This window comes from Larus michahellis, chromosome 1 (genome assembly GCF_964199755.1).
Source record: "Larus michahellis chromosome 1, bLarMic1.1, whole genome shotgun sequence".
In the NCBI taxonomy this organism is placed as follows: domain Eukaryota; kingdom Metazoa; phylum Chordata; class Aves; order Charadriiformes; family Laridae; genus Larus; species Larus michahellis.
In genome coordinates, this window is record NC_133896.1 from 142,170,758 (window position 1) to 142,188,745 (window position 17,988).

At 44.5% G+C, this 17,988-nt stretch overlaps 1 protein-coding gene across 5 annotated transcripts in view; it reads left to right on the plus strand.

The window, feature by feature from the left end:
- MID1 (midline 1) overlaps positions 1-17,988 on the plus strand; it is a 252,247-nt gene that overhangs the window by 95,548 nt on the left and 138,711 nt on the right. The window contains exon 1 of one of the 5 annotated variants that reach the window (XM_074606671.1): positions 5,640-6,243. The exons of 2 other annotated variants lie outside the window; for them this stretch is intronic. The gene's annotated coding sequence lies outside the window, so the exon portion shown is untranslated. Of the gene's footprint in view, positions 1-5,639; positions 6,244-7,404; positions 7,760-11,374; positions 11,486-17,988 lie in introns of those variants that run through there. 2 more of the 5 variants (XM_074606661.1, XM_074606642.1) reach the window with 2 other exon arrangements.

The following is a 17,988-nucleotide window of genomic DNA, read 5'->3' on the forward strand; positions in this document are numbered from 1 at the left end:
TTCAAGGCCAGGCTGGATGGGGCTTTGAGCAGCCTGGTCTGGTGGGAGGTGTCCCTGCCCATGCAGGGGGGTTGGAACTAGGTGATCTTTAAGGTCCCTTCCAACCCGAACCATTCTGTGATTCTATGACTGATTTTTGCAATCAGTCACTAAATAAGCAGCTGGTACAGAATGCAACGAAAGAAAGTTACTCTTTTTTTCTATGCTAATAGGGGTTACAGAGGCGATTCTTGTCTTCTTACTTTATCATTCTTGTTTTCATGGAGGCTTCTTAAGACTGGAATATTAAAAAGCTGGTGTCATTTAACTATTATCTATTACTTTTAAGAGTAATAAGGTATTATCACTGAAGTATCAAACAATTGTAGAACCCTAGGAAATAAAATGGAGAAACAACGCTATACTAATAATTATTTCCATTTAATTCTGCATGCACTACAGAACAGATGTTTTAGAAACTATGAACCCTTATAGTATCCTTCTTTGTCAGTCTTTTTAACTTACCCTACTTCCATATAATTTTGGAATAGACTATCAGAGTCTTCTTACCACTAATTTATTACACATGAATGTGCACCAACTTGTTCAGCCTAGCAGATCAAGTATCTGCCTCATAGCAGATGTGGTAAAATGAAATCCAGCAGATATTGTTCTTTTGATTAAAATACCTTAATCAAAAAGTCTAGTCACTGTTGTCATTAAGGCAAGTGCAGATGGATCATTTTTTACCACCTTTCTGTCTGAACTGTGGATTACTCAGATAGCGTAAGTGATGGAGGAAGAAGTTGTCCTGAAGACATCTTCACTATCTCTTGCCTGCGGCTGGTGCAGGCCCAAGTGAGATGAGAGCAGTTTGAGAGATAACTAAGCGAGGGTGAATGGTCATCTAAGGACCACTCCACCAAGAGGACTGCAGGATCTCTGTTCTTTCTCATCTCTGTCCGTTTCAGTGATACCCTGCCAGAAGGCTGAGTCATCTTGCTTGAAAGGCAATGAATTTCCCAAAGGTCTGCCTTAAGGATGCTTTTATGTGCTGTGGCTTTCAGTGTGCATTTGGAAATTTAAGGATGTCTGACATTGCTGGTCTTATTTTTAAACTTCTGTTGGAAAACGCGTGTGTGTTTAAATACCCATGAGTCAGAAACTCTGCCGGGGTAATTAGTTTATCTTCATTGCATTCACTGCAGCGATGTTGATAAAAGCAGTTGAGTACTGCTTTGTGAGATCCAGCTCTGCACATTCTTATATCTACAAATATTAACTATATATTTTAAAGTCATTGTGTGACACTCACAGCTTGAGAACGGTTTTTCATACTAACGCTATTTCAGATTTTTTTCATTTTTTTATACTGTCTTCTCAGAAATTTGTCTTCATCTTACAACCTCGTATTTTGTACCAGTTCTTCTGGCAGTTATTTTTACATTCCCGTGTTGCCTTGAGTTATATACTCTAGTGTTATCTGGCGTTATTAAATAGTATTTTGTATTCTGGACATCCTGCTCTTCCTGCAGGTGCCAATTTGAAACTGCCAAGGGAAGAACTATAAAAACCATTAGAAATTAATTTCAACACCAGTAGTTTGAGTGGGAATATTACCTTTTCCTCGCAAAGTGCAACAGTTTACCTGCTTGTTTAATTTTAAAAAAGCATGTCTTCATTTTTATCAGTTGCCCATATTGCAAATTAAAAGCAATCTATTTGTGATTGACTTCATACCTGAAGATGTTGATTTTCAAGCCAGGTTTGAAAAGCTAGGTTGTTTCTTTCTAACCTGTGTGCTGGGTTGTATTTTTCCCTGCTGCAACTCTTTCACTCCTACCATATAATCAGATCCTGGGGTCTGGTCTGTCTCTATTTGGGACAACTCTGTAAGGAGATGGAGTGGTTCTTCTGTCTTTAGCGTATATCAAATTCTCTGGGCCCAGAAGGATTTCCACAGCAGCTGGAATTCAGCTAATGAAAGAAAGTCCTTTTGTCCACTTCCCGTTCTGCGTTCTCCCTGCAGCCGGTGCAGACCGAGCTTGGTCTGGACTACATAAAATGGTACTACACCAAAAAACCTCCAGTGACCGAGTAATTCTACATTAGGTTCAAATGTTCCTATGTTTCGCAATTAGGTTCAAAAATGTTCCTATGTTTCGCAATTTATTGGAAAGAATGAAGCTAATTGAGGAAGGTTTAATTAACAAATCAGAATGAGCAAAAGTTTCAGATGTTGAAACAGTGCAAAATTTTTGGTATCAAGATTGTTGTCCTTGCCTTCTCACAATTTAAAACCTACAAACTCGTCCACTGCATTGATGAGCACTGAACTGAGCCTCATCCCACTAAACTCAGCTGAACTTTTCCAGAACGAGAGTTGACGTGCTGACAAAGAACACACAGTCATTTACTATGTTTTAGTAAAAATACATTATATTTGTACATAATGTACACTTTTTACCTGGTATTACACGATGGTGGGTTTTGATGCATGTTTATAGGAACTACCAAAGCTTTTTGGCTATTTAAGTCGGCTCAGGACACATGCTAAAATTACCTCTTTATCTTAAGTAGCAATAGGAGGCAGGATTGCGAGTTAGCACCCGAGACACTGAGCTCTCACAAGTACCTGGTAGCTACTTTTGCCAGGTCAGGAGCAGAACAGCATGGACCACACTGAAATTCTTGCTGGGTCAGTCTGCTGGTAACGGAAGCCCAGCTAAAGTTATCCCCCCTTACCTCTGCTTTAGTGAATGGGGCAACACGGTGCTTGAGACATGAGGCTGGGTGGAGGGCTTGCGTGTCTGCCCTTTTTGCCTGAGAGGTGCTTGATGTGTGATAAGGAGTGTGGCAGACACCTGCAATGAGCAGCAAGGTCAGAGCTACTTTTGTACTTCTATGTCTGCTGGAGTCACTCAGAACTCCCAGGGCAGGTTAAACTGAGGTTTGATAAGGGGGATCTGACCATTACTGCTGATAACCAGAGTTCACAGAATGTAAAACTGCCAATGGTTTGGTGTACTTGTGGCCGTTTGTCTTTTAACTTGAATTAATCTCTTAAGAATCCTCTAAAACTATCGGCCTCCCAGCCATGACTTTTGTGTCGCTTGCACAGATCTCTGTGCCCACCGATGCCTGAACTCACACCTGGCACCACCTCCTCTGGCTGCCCTTCCCTCTGTGGGTCCCCACTGGGCAGACTACAAAAGGTGTCCTCCTTCAGGGGCAGAAGCTTCTTTCACTTCCCCAAAGCTCGTATGACTTTCTCATGCATGCATACACATGTGGGTTATAGATATGAAAAAGGATGTTCAGAGGAAGGTGTGAAAAACAGCGCCTGCCTTTTCTCGCATCCCAAGTGGCAATTCCTCTTCCTCACATCTAGCTGCACCATTGTGTCTTCGGACGCTGACTGCCCTCAAAACCAATTCAGATGTGGACCCTCTCTCTTCCTCTCATGCCACTCAAAAGATCTTGAGAAGTTAAGTGCAGAACCTAGTTTTCGGAATCTACCGCTGTACTGCTGCCGTGCGGGTTGATCACAAAGCGTGTTCCTCAAAGGTGGAAAGTGAATGGCAGAATTAGAACGGGGGCTGCCTATGACACTTGGTTATTTCAATTAAAAAAATAGTCTGCACCCTCTCCCCCCGAACGTGTGTCACTGCCAATTTTTTTTATTTTAATGATTTTATCTTTCTCATCCTATAGAACTAGCTCATTTTTTGATGACACATTCTGCAGAGTTTTCAGAAAAATGCAATTCCCATCCCATCCTGTAAGCAGTGCATGTTGTATGTGAAAAGGAGTGCAACTGTTTTATCTTTATAATGTTGGAGTTCTTCCTGAGTCTTTTGTTATGTTTCCACGTGAAACTGTGAAACAGTCCTCAGAATCCCCATCTTAAAGTCCTGAAACAAAATACCAGGTTTTGGGGTGAATCCTTTATAATCCTTATTAATTTTGTAAGTTTTGCACCTTTTGCTAAGTCACTTTCACCAGGGAAGTTTATCCCTAAGGCTGTAATTACCTCAGAAAAGAATTTTTATGCTTCCTTTGAATGCACCCTGGGGAGGATTCTCCTAGTTTTAACCACAGTAAAAGGTCTTTGCATACCACATACTCATTTCAAGTGACACGTGGCCACCAAGCTATGTTTGGGGAGCAGAGGACAAGCATTCCTGTTAAGTGCTCTTAACGTACCCGGCTCTGTGCATTGCAGCTGCTTGGGGCCGTTGGGCAAGTGTGCAGGACTAGACCGTCACTGGAGGATCGCTAAGCTGTCTCCACGTGGGCTAGTGTAAATGGCTGGTCTTGCCCTTACGCAAAGTGCCGTGTTGATCCCTGGAGACAGCTGGTTTCTGTGGAACGTTAAAGCGTATAACTGGATCCTTCCACCTGAGGACATGGACCAGGCAAGAGCACAGTTGGCCCTGGATGAGGTGCAATCGCGCTTTAAATCACATTTTCCCTCCATCCATGCCTTGCTTCTGAGCTGGTCAGTGCTAATACTGTGCAAACTACTTTCTTGGTTGCACTTACGAGAAAAATCATTGTTGTCTTTAAATGGGAAAGCAAATGAATAAATACTTCAGACTTTTTCTTTCTTTACCTGTGACATACCCGGTGCTGGAGCTTATCATAAGTTAAAAGGAAATATATTTTAGGAAGCCTTTAATTAAAATCCTGGCAGCACATCATTGTAACATTCTTTTTCTGCAGCTCAATTAAGTAAGATTTCTTGTACTGATAGGAATTTTTCGGGATAGTGACTACTTTTTGCCTTGGTAGATAAAGCTCTTGCAGAAGCGAATCCACGATACTGGGGCTTTTCTTCAGATTTGCCTGATTGTCCCCTGAGATCAAAAGACAGATTTCCATTTAGAGTGGAACAGAGAGACTGACAGGCTTCTGAACTGATACTAAGTTAGATTCAAAGAATTTGGAGAAGAGTGGGTGGTATGAATGTGCAGGTTTGTATTTCTCTGGGGTTTTTTTGTTGTGTTTTCTTTTTCTTTTTTTTTTTACCCAAGAAAGGTGTAACTCAAGCAGCAATGGCACTTCAGATTCGGAGGAGTTTTTTTGCCTTTTGTTTGTTTATTTTAATGAAAGCCACCAAGGCGCAGCAGATAGAAGCTGATCTCATTGTTAAAATCTAAAAAAAAAAAAAAAATAAAACATCTACTATTATTATTTTCTTTGAAGTTGCATTTGGGGTCCAGTGTTATCTTGCATGAGGAACTAAGCTTCAGGAATGAGGAAACCGCCCTCCCTAAAGAAGGGAAAGCAGATAGCACACAAAAGCTAAGGCTAATTAAGCATTTGCCACTGAGACAAATAAAGCTTTGCAGCAAAACATTTCCGAAGCCTATGGATGCACAGGCATCCTTCTGTTCCTTCCGGCAGACAGGCATTTGCTCTTGATGTAGATGGCAGACTGTATTTTACTACTTCCTCCTCATGTCATTATGTAATTTACTTTTTAATCTGACATGAGGAAATTGGTGCTTCTGGAGCGCATGTGGCTCCGACTACTAGGGAATATTGCCACTTTACCGGGCGGCTGTTAAGTGTTTCTGCGTCACTCAGATGTTTTGGTAGTTTCGCTGGACATTTACATTTTCTCGCTGAAGTCCTGGGAGCCGGTCAAGCTCCAAGCAGACCCAGAGCAGTGAGACGAGAATGGGAATAATCTCTTACACCGCAAATTGACTTCCCTCTTTGTAGCCCTAGACACTGTTTCCAGCTGCTTTCAGTCTTTTAAATCCTTGAAAGCTTTCCTAATCCTCGTGTAGGCAGCCTTTATGTGCTCTACCTCCCTCCCCTTCCTCCTGATTGGCGAGGCTATTTCATGGCCCAATTCAGCCAACTACTACATCCCTGGGCTGCGGTTTGAAATAAGAGCCAGGCGGACAGTTGCCTCCCCGCTCCCGACTTTTAATAGGCTGGGGAAGGAAGGTTGGGAAACTTGACATTGTCTTAAGAATGAGTCCCCCCAGCAAAGGATAAAAAGGGGGGAAGAAAAAAAAAAAAAAATAGGGAGGAGGAAGAGGGAGGGGGTGGTGGTGGGGACTTGCTTACATAGAATCGTTTAGGTTGGAAAAGACCTTGGAGATCCTCAAGTCCAACCGTTAACCCAGCGCTGCCAAGTCCACCAAATTACGGTGGGAAACTTGATGGATTTCTGCCCGGCCGACAGAAGCGCGGTGTGAGCAGCCCCTTGCCGGCTGGATGGATGATGGGAATCTCACCATGAGGCAGGTAAGGAGACGCTGCCTGTTGGGGCCGGTGAGGCGAGGAGAGCCCCGACAGCCCCCGTCCGGGGGCTGTCGGGGCTCTCCTCGCCTCACCGGCCCCGGGTGGTATCGGTACCAACCCCTACGGAGCTGCATCTGCCTTCCCCCCCCCTTCCCCCTTCTTGTTTCTTAACCTTGTCAAAAGTAAGTTTCCAGGGTGAAGAAAAAAAAAAAAAAAGGGTAAAAAAAAATTAACTGATTTGAAGGTTTTTGCTTAATCCTCCCGGTAGGCAGTGATGCCATGCAGGTCATTGTGCGTTTCGGGGTTGTACGGGGCATGAAAGCGGGTTGCGAAGGATGTAAATCAATTCCAGTTTGCCATGGTTTAAGTGCATTGTGTAGGCTGTCTCGCAGCCCTGTTTGTGACATGCGAGAGGGAAAGAACTTGCTGTGTTATAAGCCTAAATATGCCAATAATTCAGCCCAGGGATAATTTATTAAACAGCTCTGCATGAGTTCCTTGCCTGCCAGTGCTTTAATCTTCTGATTGTTTTAAAATGTAGTAGTTTCAAGCTGTCTTACAGCTTCACAAAAGTACTTTAAGATGGGTTTTCTAGGGATTTTTTTTTTTTCTAAGATTATTCAAATGAGGAAGGCTTTTTTTTAAGACTTCTATTCACCTGAGGAGACAAAAGGAGCTTTTATTCTCGTTCTCGCAGTTAAAAGGCACAGTGGCAAAATGTTTTTGATTCTCGCTGTTCATAGTTTTACAACAACAATGTGCAGTTAGAAGAGCCTTGTGGGAGCAAGGAAAACTGGCTGGGCTGTATCTTAAGACTGAATCAGAGATCTGTCCCAGTTTAAAAAGCCTTGCTAGTCCACTTCCGAAACTTGCACTTAATATGTTATTTTCTAGGTAGGCAATGGGTAAATACGAGGAAATGAGAGAAGTTTTCTAGGTTCTTTTCTGTGTGGACGTTATTCATTCAGCTCTCAGTGGGACTTTTATAGTTCACGTCCAGGGAATGCATGTGTGAGGATTTTGCACCTGTAGTGCAAATGGAGCATTTGTTTTCCGCTCGGTTTCTGGAACCAGGGTGGGAAATCTCAGCCCCCTTACACCAGTTTTCTATAAGTTACAGGAGGTGGGGAAGGGTGAAGAAAGAGAGGCTACAGGTGATGGGGGGAGGAAAGGTGTTTCTTTCTCCCACTAGCCCAAAAAATTACCTTTATAGCTCTTTAAAAGAGAGAGGGGAATTCTTGTCCTTGGGAAGCAAAATGAAGGGCATTTCATATACTGCGTAGCTGAAGTTGGTCAGTTGGATGCACGTAGTCATCAGAAATCATTATCACCACAAGAGGGTACTTTGGCACAGGGGGTTGCCAACGAGGAACTGAGAAAGCGGCAGAAGCGGCCGTTCCAGCCTGGCAACACCAGAGAGTAAATCACGCTCTGTGAAACACGCACTTTCCCCTCCTGAAATATTTCTACCTGAAGCCTGGGCGATGAAGGTTCAGAGGCGGTGGGTTAAAAGAGCAGGGTAAGTCAGAGTGGGTGGCGGGGGTGGGAGTGTGTGCGTGCGTGTGTGTTAACGCACACACGAACCCTCCCTCCTCTTCCTCTTTTGGAGGGGGAGGGAGGGAGACATTCCAGCCTAAGAAGAGGTGCAGGCACAGGCGGGCTCGTTCTTGCAGAGCCCGGCCCTTCCCCGTAGGTGTCTTCTTCCTTCCCCCCCTCCCTCCTCTCCCCGCCGGAGCCATGCGGGGCTGGGGGGACGCGCGTTCCCGAGGCGGGACGGACCCGCGCCCCCCCCCCCACCTCCTGTGTCGTTCCCCCCCCGGCCCCGCCGTGCCTCCCCCCGGGGGGGCGAGTGGGGAGCGGCCGCTGAAGCGCTGCCAGAGTTTGTTTAAACACCTGCCCACGAGTGCGGTTCCTCCCCCCCGCCCGCCAAGTGAAGGATTCAGGAGTATTTCTCCGGGTTTGGGTGGTTTGTTGGGTGCGAATATTTTCAGTTTGCCGGGGGTGTGGGGGGGGTGTTAGTCTGTGCGCGCTGCTAGGGCCTGAGGGACAAAATCCTGGGAGCTGGAGGTCAAGGGGGGTGAACAGAGCCACGGGGAGCAGCGACCCCCCCACCCCCTGCAGCAGACCTCTCGTTTTAGTGGGAACTGAAGGTCGTGATGAGCTACGAACTAACCGTACAAAATGTTTAGGAAATCCATTCCAGCAGCCACTTAGGAGCAGGAAAGGCATGTACAGCTGGAGCCCTCGCTCCCGCTTCTGGTTTGAAATTGTTATGGGAAAGAGGAATATGAAGGAGGTGATTTTTTTGTTGGCTCTTTTATGGCCCTGCTGTTCAGAGTAACAGAGAGCTTTTTTTACCTGCTCTTCCGCCTCCAGATCCTCTCTCCCTACCTCTCCTGGTGCTTTCCCTGCCCTTCCCTGGTGCTCCCTTCCCCATCCTTACACCAGCTGGCTGTAAGGCAGTAGGGGAGTGGGTTAACTCCTTCCTCTTCTCAGGCTCTGGGAGCGAGTGCTCTCCCACTTTGAGAGGCTCTTGGTGGGAGCTATCGCTTAATTTGGGGGCGCGGAGTTAAACCACCAAGCAGACAGCGTGTTGCGGGTGTTGGAATGAAACCGTGTATTATGCCGATGACTCTTCTGGCCCAAAGGCAGCCCACAGGTACTGAGCAACAGCATGCAGCAAGACAAATGCGCTAATTTCCCCAACAAAAGTGCAGGAACTGCTGTAGAAATGTAATATGCAGCCTGTCGAGTTGATGAGATCCGACCTGCTTTACCACTGTGCCAGGCTGATAGTCTCCAGCAGGTAACAGGGGCTGGTGTAAATGTTGTGTTGAGATTTGTAAATGAGACGGTATGAAGAAGCAGTGAGTTTTAGGTGGTAATTGTGAAAACCTCAGCAAGAGGTGTCTCTTTGCTGTCTGATAGAATGACCTCACATACAAGCTCCAGTAGCCAAAATGGGACAATGTCTATCTTATTGCTTTGCATGTGACGTCTGTGAAAGTGCACTGGTCACCATGTACCTGTAAAAGTTTAAGCATCCACAGGAAATACACCCATTTGGGTGTGCTAGCGTGCTATAAGACTAGTGTTAGGAAGCAGAAATGCAATTTTTTTTAAAGGTATCTAACATGGTTGAAGGCACAAAACCCAACTAACCTGACAAAAAAGCGCCTTTGCAGGTAACATTTTCTGCTTTGCAGACTACTCGGCTCAGTTTATTACTTTAAAAGAAATTCCTAAGTAAGGAATCTTGCAAGTGATGCAAACTCCTGAGAAGATGCTCAGCCTTCATGTAGTTGAGCAGTGGTTTCATGTGGCTGGACACAGTTACCTGGCTGGATTCCCCGAATTTGCTGCAGAACTGGAGAGGGCACTGTGGGCTCTGTTTTAAGTTGGCTAAGCATACTTCACAGGAAATCAAATGTTTGACGAATTTTAATACTTTTGCCTACAACATATCCCTGAAGTGCAGCTCGTGGGAGTATCATTGACAACAAATGCAACTCCTTATTTTGGTGTCTTTCTGTTGAAGTCCCATTGACTTTGATCGAGGCAGACTTGAGCCCTTTGTCACATTAAGAGGTTCAACAAAACGACTGTTAACTGACAGGCCACCTAAAAATGAAAAACTGTGTTTCCAAGGCACATAAAGCCATTACAATTACTTGTCATGACTGCAGTCATACAGCTTTTAGCGTGCATATAATTCACCAAGTGAATAAATGCTGCATACAATTTCAGTGCAAAACACATGCAAAATTCAAAATCATGCCCTTTCCTTGCAGCTGTTTAAGTTCTTAGCATGTGTTTCTTATTTCCTATTTTCTTTTGCATACCTTTTAAAATTCTTAATGTGTTCCTCAGTCGAAAAGCTGTATTCTTATCCTGTAGCGCTGTAATCCTTAGCCGCGCTTTAGGAAATTCTCTTTTAAAGTTCATCTTGGGACGTTTTGTTGTTTGTTTGGTCTGTAAGGGAAGAATGAGCATCTCGGAGAATGCTGCTTTTATTTTTTTGTGTACCGCTCAGAATAAAGAAAACAAGTGTACGGGGTCCGCAGGCTGGGAGTGTATCAGTTAATTAGCGGCTGGACATTGCTCGGTAGGAAGCCTGGCGAGGTTTTTCTGTGCGTGTGTGTATGTGTGTTGTCTGCTCCCTTTGATCACTTGTGTGGTAAATAGACATGCAGGGTAGCTATAGCAACATGTGCTGTAGGTTGGTGGGAACAGAGGGGACGGGATCCCCGGACAAAGGGTAGTTTGTTAGAATGGTTGGTTCTGATTAGAAAAAGGTGGCACCAATCAGGGCATTTAAAAACATCAGTTTTGCAAAACGCAAATGGATGTTATCGGTTTCAAAGTGACGTTTGTTTCTGGAGCTCCGAAAGAGCAGATCATAGGGAAGATTGGGAAGGACGGGGGAGAGATAATAAAAAGCAGAAGGAAAACTCTGTAACACTTTTGAATGTTAAAATGTTCATGCTGGGTGTGTTTTTTATGCTGTTGCTGCACCGTCTATGTACTTTGCAAGAAAGCATTTGTAGGAACCAAATTACCACAGATGATGCTACAGGTAGCAGTGTTTTTAAAATACGGCTTTAGAGATGCAGTGGTGATAAGCTGATGTTGTGTAGTACATCTGATCCATTACCTTTCTCCAATTTCTAAAAGTCCTGCACACAATTCACTATCAAAAGATACTGTACCTATTTCAGCATCCTACCTGTAGAGGTCAGACTTGAAGTTCTCAAAATCTTCACTTGATAGAATTTCAACCTAAAGCTAAAGCTATAAAAATACAAAACCAGGCATAGCCACTTTCCTCATAAACTTTATGTGGAATACTCTTAAAATGATGTTGGTTCGTCAGTGCCGGGCTATTAGGTAACGCAGCATTCTGCGTCGAGGGCAGCCTGAAACGCATCGAAACTCAGCCTCGTCTCGCATCTCGAACAGAGCCCAACCTAAAGCTTTTATTAGCCTCTGAATTATTTAGATGTGTATCTCCCTCTCTCTGATCCCCACCAGGCCTCCTGCCTTTGATGAGATCCGGCTCCGGCTCTCTCCCTCCCGCGGGCCCGGCACTGGCTGCCGGCTTCCCACCGCTGCCCAGTCCCAGGGCTTCCCCGCTGGGGAGGGAACGGGGAAGCCGGCAGGCAGCCGCACGGAGGGCTTCAGCAGCTTCTGAGCTCCGCAAAAAGTTGTCAGACCTCAGAGTCCCTCCCGCAGAGTAGCGCCAGAGGTAAGGGGTCTGCCGGAGCCTGGGGTCGAGGAGAACGAACTGCCGGGAACGAGGAGCTGGCGGTGGTAAATGCTGAGGGGATGTGCTGGAGCTCAGGAAATGCTTCAGCATTTGGAGAAACTATTTGGTTTGGCCGTGGGTGAAGACTGAGCTGAGAGAAAGGAGCAGACCCGTATTCGCATACGACGGTGTGAATAGCCTTTTGAATGCGCGCTGGTGTTTGTTTGAACTGAATTTCAGACTTCTTAGGGAGCTCCATTCTTTAGCCCGTTCGAAGTCTTTTATTACCGTCGTGCAGCTTAGAGCTTGTAATGCTTTAGCAAGCTGTAAGGAATTACTGTATATCCCCGAGATCCCCGGCTTGCAGTGCAGAATCCACCCTGTCTGAAAGCTGGGAAAGGCGCTAAAGGGTAGGAAGCTGATTTTGATCTCTTTTCTAAACAATAAAAATAGCTTTTAATTCTTTAAAATTCTTTCCGATTTGCTGTCGTGTCATGGTTGTTTATCATTATTATTTATATCTTCCCAAGGGGATGTGGGAGGACAAAAACGCTGGCAAACAGGCGATGTTTGTTTGGCCCTGAAGTACGATAAAACTTTTTTGATTGCATAAGTGTTGAGATAGCTGGGTGCAAGAGCAATTTGAAGATAGTGAGACAAATAAAAGAGAGGCCAGGCTTTTACTCCTGGCTTAGTGGGACAGTAAACGAGGAGGTCCACGGGGCTGATAGGATTTTTCATTGTAGTGTGATAGACTGTAATGAAAATATTTACGGAGGGGGTATTTCATTGCCCCAGAAAGGAGCTGGTGACACGCTCTGACAGTTGCTCCACATTTCAGGGCAGGGGGGCCGACATATTTCTCATGCCTCTGGTGGTGCCGACAAGCTCCCATCAGGCTGCAGCCCGGCCGCCTTGTGCTGCCCCTGCACCTGTGGGCCCTCGGCAGCACCCGCCGCCTGCCTTCGGCACCCCTGCATCCCGACCAGGTGCCCGTGACTAATGGCATTAACTTGGCTCTTCGGGTCTGCAGGTATTTAATTACTGAACAGCTGCAGCAGGAGCTCTGAGAGACCCTCCCCCCCCACCAGAGCCGTAGGTATGATCCTAATCCATCGGCCAGCCGATGCGCTACTTAAGACTCAGGTGAAGAGGGAGCTTGCTTTGCTGAGACCCTCCCCCTGACCATGTCTGGGATCTCCATCTCTGTTTTCTTATTAGAAAATGTATTCTGAGCATTAGCTGAGGCTGGTGCTTTCTTCCAAAAAAATACTGGGAAATCAGTATTTTATGGCCAAATGGCTCTCAAAAAAATTCTCTTCTTTTTTTCTGTAGTTGTCCATATGGAAACATGATCCCTCTTTTTTTTGTTGTTGGGGGTTTTTTTTGGTTGGCTGGTTTTGTTTATTTTTTTTTTCTTCCTGAGAGGTAATTGGAGACGTAAAAAAGAAGAAAACACAAAGAAAAGAGAAACACCACACGTTTACATATATATCAACACACACACATAGATATGTTTAGAATTGGAGTTGCCAAATCCAGCCACTCTGTCATAAGAACAGCCAGGATCCCAGTTTCAAGGTACTCTTCATCACCAAGCAAGCTTCAAAAGCGTTGGAAGGGGCTTTATCATTGGAACACACTGGGTTTCCCCCTCTAAGATTATGGCCTTATTGCAAAATCTACGTATTCTAGCGGCAGATGTAAACTCTATTGACGTCTTCTGCTTTGTGGAGCACCAAGGTCTGCCTCTGTCTCCTGCCTCAGCTTTTCTCCTCCTTCCCTGGGAAGCTGGGGCCTCAAGTTCTCAGCCTGGTCTCTGGTCCCACCTCAGCTCTGGAGGCAGGGACACAGACAGGTACGGCTCTCACTTCTCATGTTTCTGCTCTTGTGGGAGTCAGGAGAGGCTGTAGGTGGAAACCTACAGAACTCTGTTTATAGTCTCACTGAAAAATACGCGTACTGTAAATCTGACATGCAGAGGAACAGCAAGAGTAGGGGAAGGGAAGGCTGCCCTAAGCAAGGGAAGGGACTGTCCCTTTCAGAGCACCACGTGTGGACAAAGCGCTTCGGAGGGACACGTGATGGCCAAGCACCGAGCAGATTTGTCCACATGATGCTCAGGAGAGTGTATATGCCAGGGTTCTGCCTTGTGTCGAGTACCATCAAAATTAGTGTGCACTTTGCTTGCTGGCAGATGTTAGCTGTGCGGACCTGGTTTTTGACAAATAATAGGCAACTTACGAAGCTTAGATTTTGATCTGTATGCAAAGTTACATTATTCCACCAGCCTTAGTAGCACCTATTGAAAAAAGTGACCATAAAGAGTTAATGACTTCATTTCTAACTGGATAACCTCAGAAGTACAGTTTAGGCAGAGATTTCAAACTGGGAGTTAAGCAGTTCAAAAGTGCACTATATTGTTTTGGTCTAATTAACACAACATGGTGATAAGACATTAAAGCAGAGTGACAACACTATACATTGATAACAGGGGACACTAATGCCTGCAGACACGGTCTACATTGTAAAAATCTGAAAAAAAAGACTTATTATGTTAGATAGGTCAATGTGATTTGACCTAGTTTTGCTTTGCTGCTTGGAAATTATGTCAGTATTCATTATGTCATCTCCTTGGATGAGCAATTTAAGATCCTTTTTGCATCGCAGTGTTGTCCTAATATTTTATATATTTATGTACTCTGTAAAAGGATCCTTCAGGCTAATTCTAGAGATCTACGAAAAACTGATACAAAACAAAACCTTCTGAAACTGGCTTCACTTTTACATACATCCTCTGTGCAACAAAAAGGAGTGAATTTAGCCATAGCAAAATTGTGGCTACAAATTCTGAAAATTACCTTGTCCCTTTTGCATATAAAGCTCATTAAAGTTCATGAATAAAGAATGACTGTGCTAATTCATATAGCCATGTACACCTTTCCTGTGCAGGTTTTTCATTGCTATAAAATAGCATTTTTAACTTGACCTGGATGCTTATGTAAAACAGAGTGGATTAAAGGAATCATGCCGTGTTCCTTCCTTGTGAAATGTAGGATGTCATATGAAGTCATCAGTATTTCTCTTGGAAAAACTGAGATTGGTTTTTTAGCCTTCAGCAAAATCGCCAGGACTTCCCTTCATATCTATGTTTACGTTGTATTTTTTCCTCTCCTACCATCTGGACTTGTAAGGCAAGACTTTTAGTTTGCCTGGACTCAAATGGTGGTACATCAGAGAACAACTAGAGGATTAAATCCTACTGTTCTTTGCTCTAATGGAAAAATAATCTGTTGCTGTTACAGCCCATTACAGTGTTTTGTTAATTGCTAGCAAAGGAAAGCTCTGCCTCTTCCTTAGCTTTACCTATCCACCCACGGCTATGTCCCTTACTGGTGTGTAACCAATGTAGGGTATTGCAAGGTTGCACCTTTTGCTTCTTAGCCTTGCTTGATCCAAAACGGGCAGCTCTGAAGCCTGATTTTGCTTCTGCTGAAGTCAGTGGTATTGGGGAGGTGGGATGGAATCCTCCTTCAAAATACTGTGTTACTGTAGTTATTTGAGAAGTATGTGTGTGAGTAAATTCGCACCCTTGTGACAGTTGCTGACCAGATCGGTTGATACTGTGAGAACAAAACCAGGCTTTCTTTCCTGAATGGTTTTCCAAGTTTTATTTTCATTCATATTGTCTTGAATAATAAGAAATTTGGGTTTGAGTTTCAGCATGAGCTTACTCCTTGCAGCGTTGAAATATTTTAATGAGGTAAAAGCTGTACAGGTTCCTCACCATTTCTTCACAAATACATCTAGTCTTCAAGAGGTCGCACTTACTCAGATTTTTCAGCTGAAGTAAAATTTAAAATTGTAATGTCTGTACTTCAGAGGCAAATGCTCTTACCTCCCTTGATAACCAGCTTAATTGGAACAAAAGCCCGATAAGAATGAGCGTTCAGAGGTGTCTCTTCTGTGCTATAACACTTGCTCTTGATCCCTAATTAAGCCTTGTTACTGAAGGTTAAAAAATCCTCCCATAATATAACTCTCCTTGAATGTCTTGACTGCAAACGAAACTGTCATGGGAGAAGTCTGATATTACCTCCCATGCTCCTCCTCCCTTTAAAGAGAACTAAAGTGAAAACTTATGAAAGATTATGCTTATGAAAGATTAGTGATGACTGGAAATAAATATCACATATCCCCGGAGCAGTAGAAGCCTCTACTGGCTTGAGGGAGATGAGGGAGAAGGGACTGACAACACTCTTGATATAGCTAGCAAGACTGCAGGGATAGAGATTCACAGAAAGTTCTGATTGGAGATTATCTGGTCCAACCTTCTCTTCAACACAGGTTGCTACAGCAATTTATTCAAACAATCTTCAGCATTTCCAGCACGTGAGAGTCCACCACTTCCCTGGGCAGCCTCTTCCAATCTCCAGCTGCTCTCACAGGGAAGAATTTTTTTTCTTATATCCAGACAGAATTTCCCTCGAAGCAGCTCGTGCCCACTGCCTCTTGTCCCGTCAGCGGGCATCCTTGTGAAGAGAATAGCTCCATTTCCTCTACAACTAACTTTTTAGATATTCAAGAACTGTGATTAGATCCCCCTTGAGCCTTCTCTTCTCCAGGCTGAGCAAACCTGGTCCCTCCAGCCTCTCTTCATTTGTCAAGTTCCCCAACCCCCTAATAATCCTGGTGGCCCCCACTTCCTAACTTCTGCAACTGAGGGGACCAAAACTGTCACAGGCCTAATAGGTTCGAAGTAGATTGAAATAGCCGTATTCCTTGGTTTACTGACTGCACTCTTGCTGGTGCAGCCCAGGAGACTGCTGGCCACCTTCCTTGCCAGGGCACACCACTGGTTCCCATTTAGCTCGCTGTCTGCTGGCACTCCAGCACTCCCAGGGCCCTTTCAGCAGAGCTGCTCCTCAGCCCATCAGTCCCCAGCTTGTGCTGCTGCTTGGGATTACTTCTTTCCAGGTGCAGGACATTACATTTGTCTTTGTTAAAGCTTGTATTATGGCTGTGTTGAGAAAGTTACTTTACAGCCTCCAAGAGAGGCTTCCTGGCCAACAAAAAAAAAAAAAAAAAAGCCAAACCAAAAAAAAAACCCCAAACCTTTCCCCCTTTAGCTTGATTTTATTGCGTGATTGCCCACAAAAGGCTTTAGTTGTTTCTCAAGCATCATCTGTCTTTCTGGACCAGAAATCCTGGGGTATTAGATCATGGATCTTGTCTAATTTCTCTATTTCCATGATTTTTTCTATTGTCTGTTTCTATGAATTTATACCTTAAATATTGTAGAGGAGTTAGCTTTAGGAAGACAGATTGTATCGTTGTGGTCTAGAAAATCTGGAAACTGTTACCAGAGAAAAGAGCTTTGTGGAGAAATGTACTTTATTTCCCTGTTTGTCTTGAGCTGATGAAGTAGGTATGCCCCGAGAGAGACTAATAATCAATGGTGCTGATTTTTTCCCTAAGGTTCCATTCAGTTTTCAGACTAATTCCAGTATATTCTCGCTCCTGCAACCCTGTCCCTGCTCTAGGATTTCTCTTACTGCATCCTCATTTCCCTGCCCCCAGTTTTTTGGCTTCTGTCTTTAATGCCCTGCATCTTCCCTGAACATCTGGACAACACTAGACCTCACAGAATTGTAAACCTGGAGGGGGAAGAGAGGGGTCTTGAAGAAAGAGGGGAAACACCATCTCAACCCCTCTCCTTTTTGAATGTGCTTTTAACCTCATCAGGGAGGTAGGCTTTGCAACCTGGAACTCCTGTCCTGGTCAGTGTGGAATTGGAAACTTTCCTTGAAAATCCCAAGCTTGAAAATATTGTTGAGGCTTTGCAAACATCTTTTGACCGATGTCTCTGCCATTGGTTGGTGCTACGCCAGGGAAAGATGACGTAGGTTTGCCTTTCTGAGGTACTTGAGAAGATGTAAAAGAAGGGGAAAAGAAAGGCAAAGAAAGGGGCAGCTCTGGCTGCTTGTGTGCTGTTCCTATGTGGCAACAGGGAAAGCAGCTCTCTATTTTTCTTGACAGCAGTACATTTTAAAATACTAGGGTGCATTCCTGAGACTAGACTAGGTTACTCAGAAAATAAAGTACAGACGAGAGGGACAAAGAGAGGCCCAGAGGGAAAACAACTATGTGGGAGAGGAGACCAGAAGGAGCCTGCAGAGAAGGAAAAGACTACCAGGCTGTCTTCTTAGAATTGCACTACGAAAGCCGAGGAAGGAGCCTTTATACAGAAACTGTGAACGAAGCTTGTTTGAAAGCCTTGAGGATGAAAATAGGACTTTTGGTGCTACAGGATCAGAAGTTGCCTTGGTAAGCACAGATGCCAGAAAGAGGAATAGTTCATAAACCTTAAGAGCTTGGAGGCAAAGAGAAGAAAGGTAGCAGACAGAAGGGTAGGGAGGGTAAAGAAGTCCTCCAAAGGCATACAAAAGGGTTAAACACTCACAACAGCCATTGTAGCATCCCATTCTTTCTCCATTAAACTG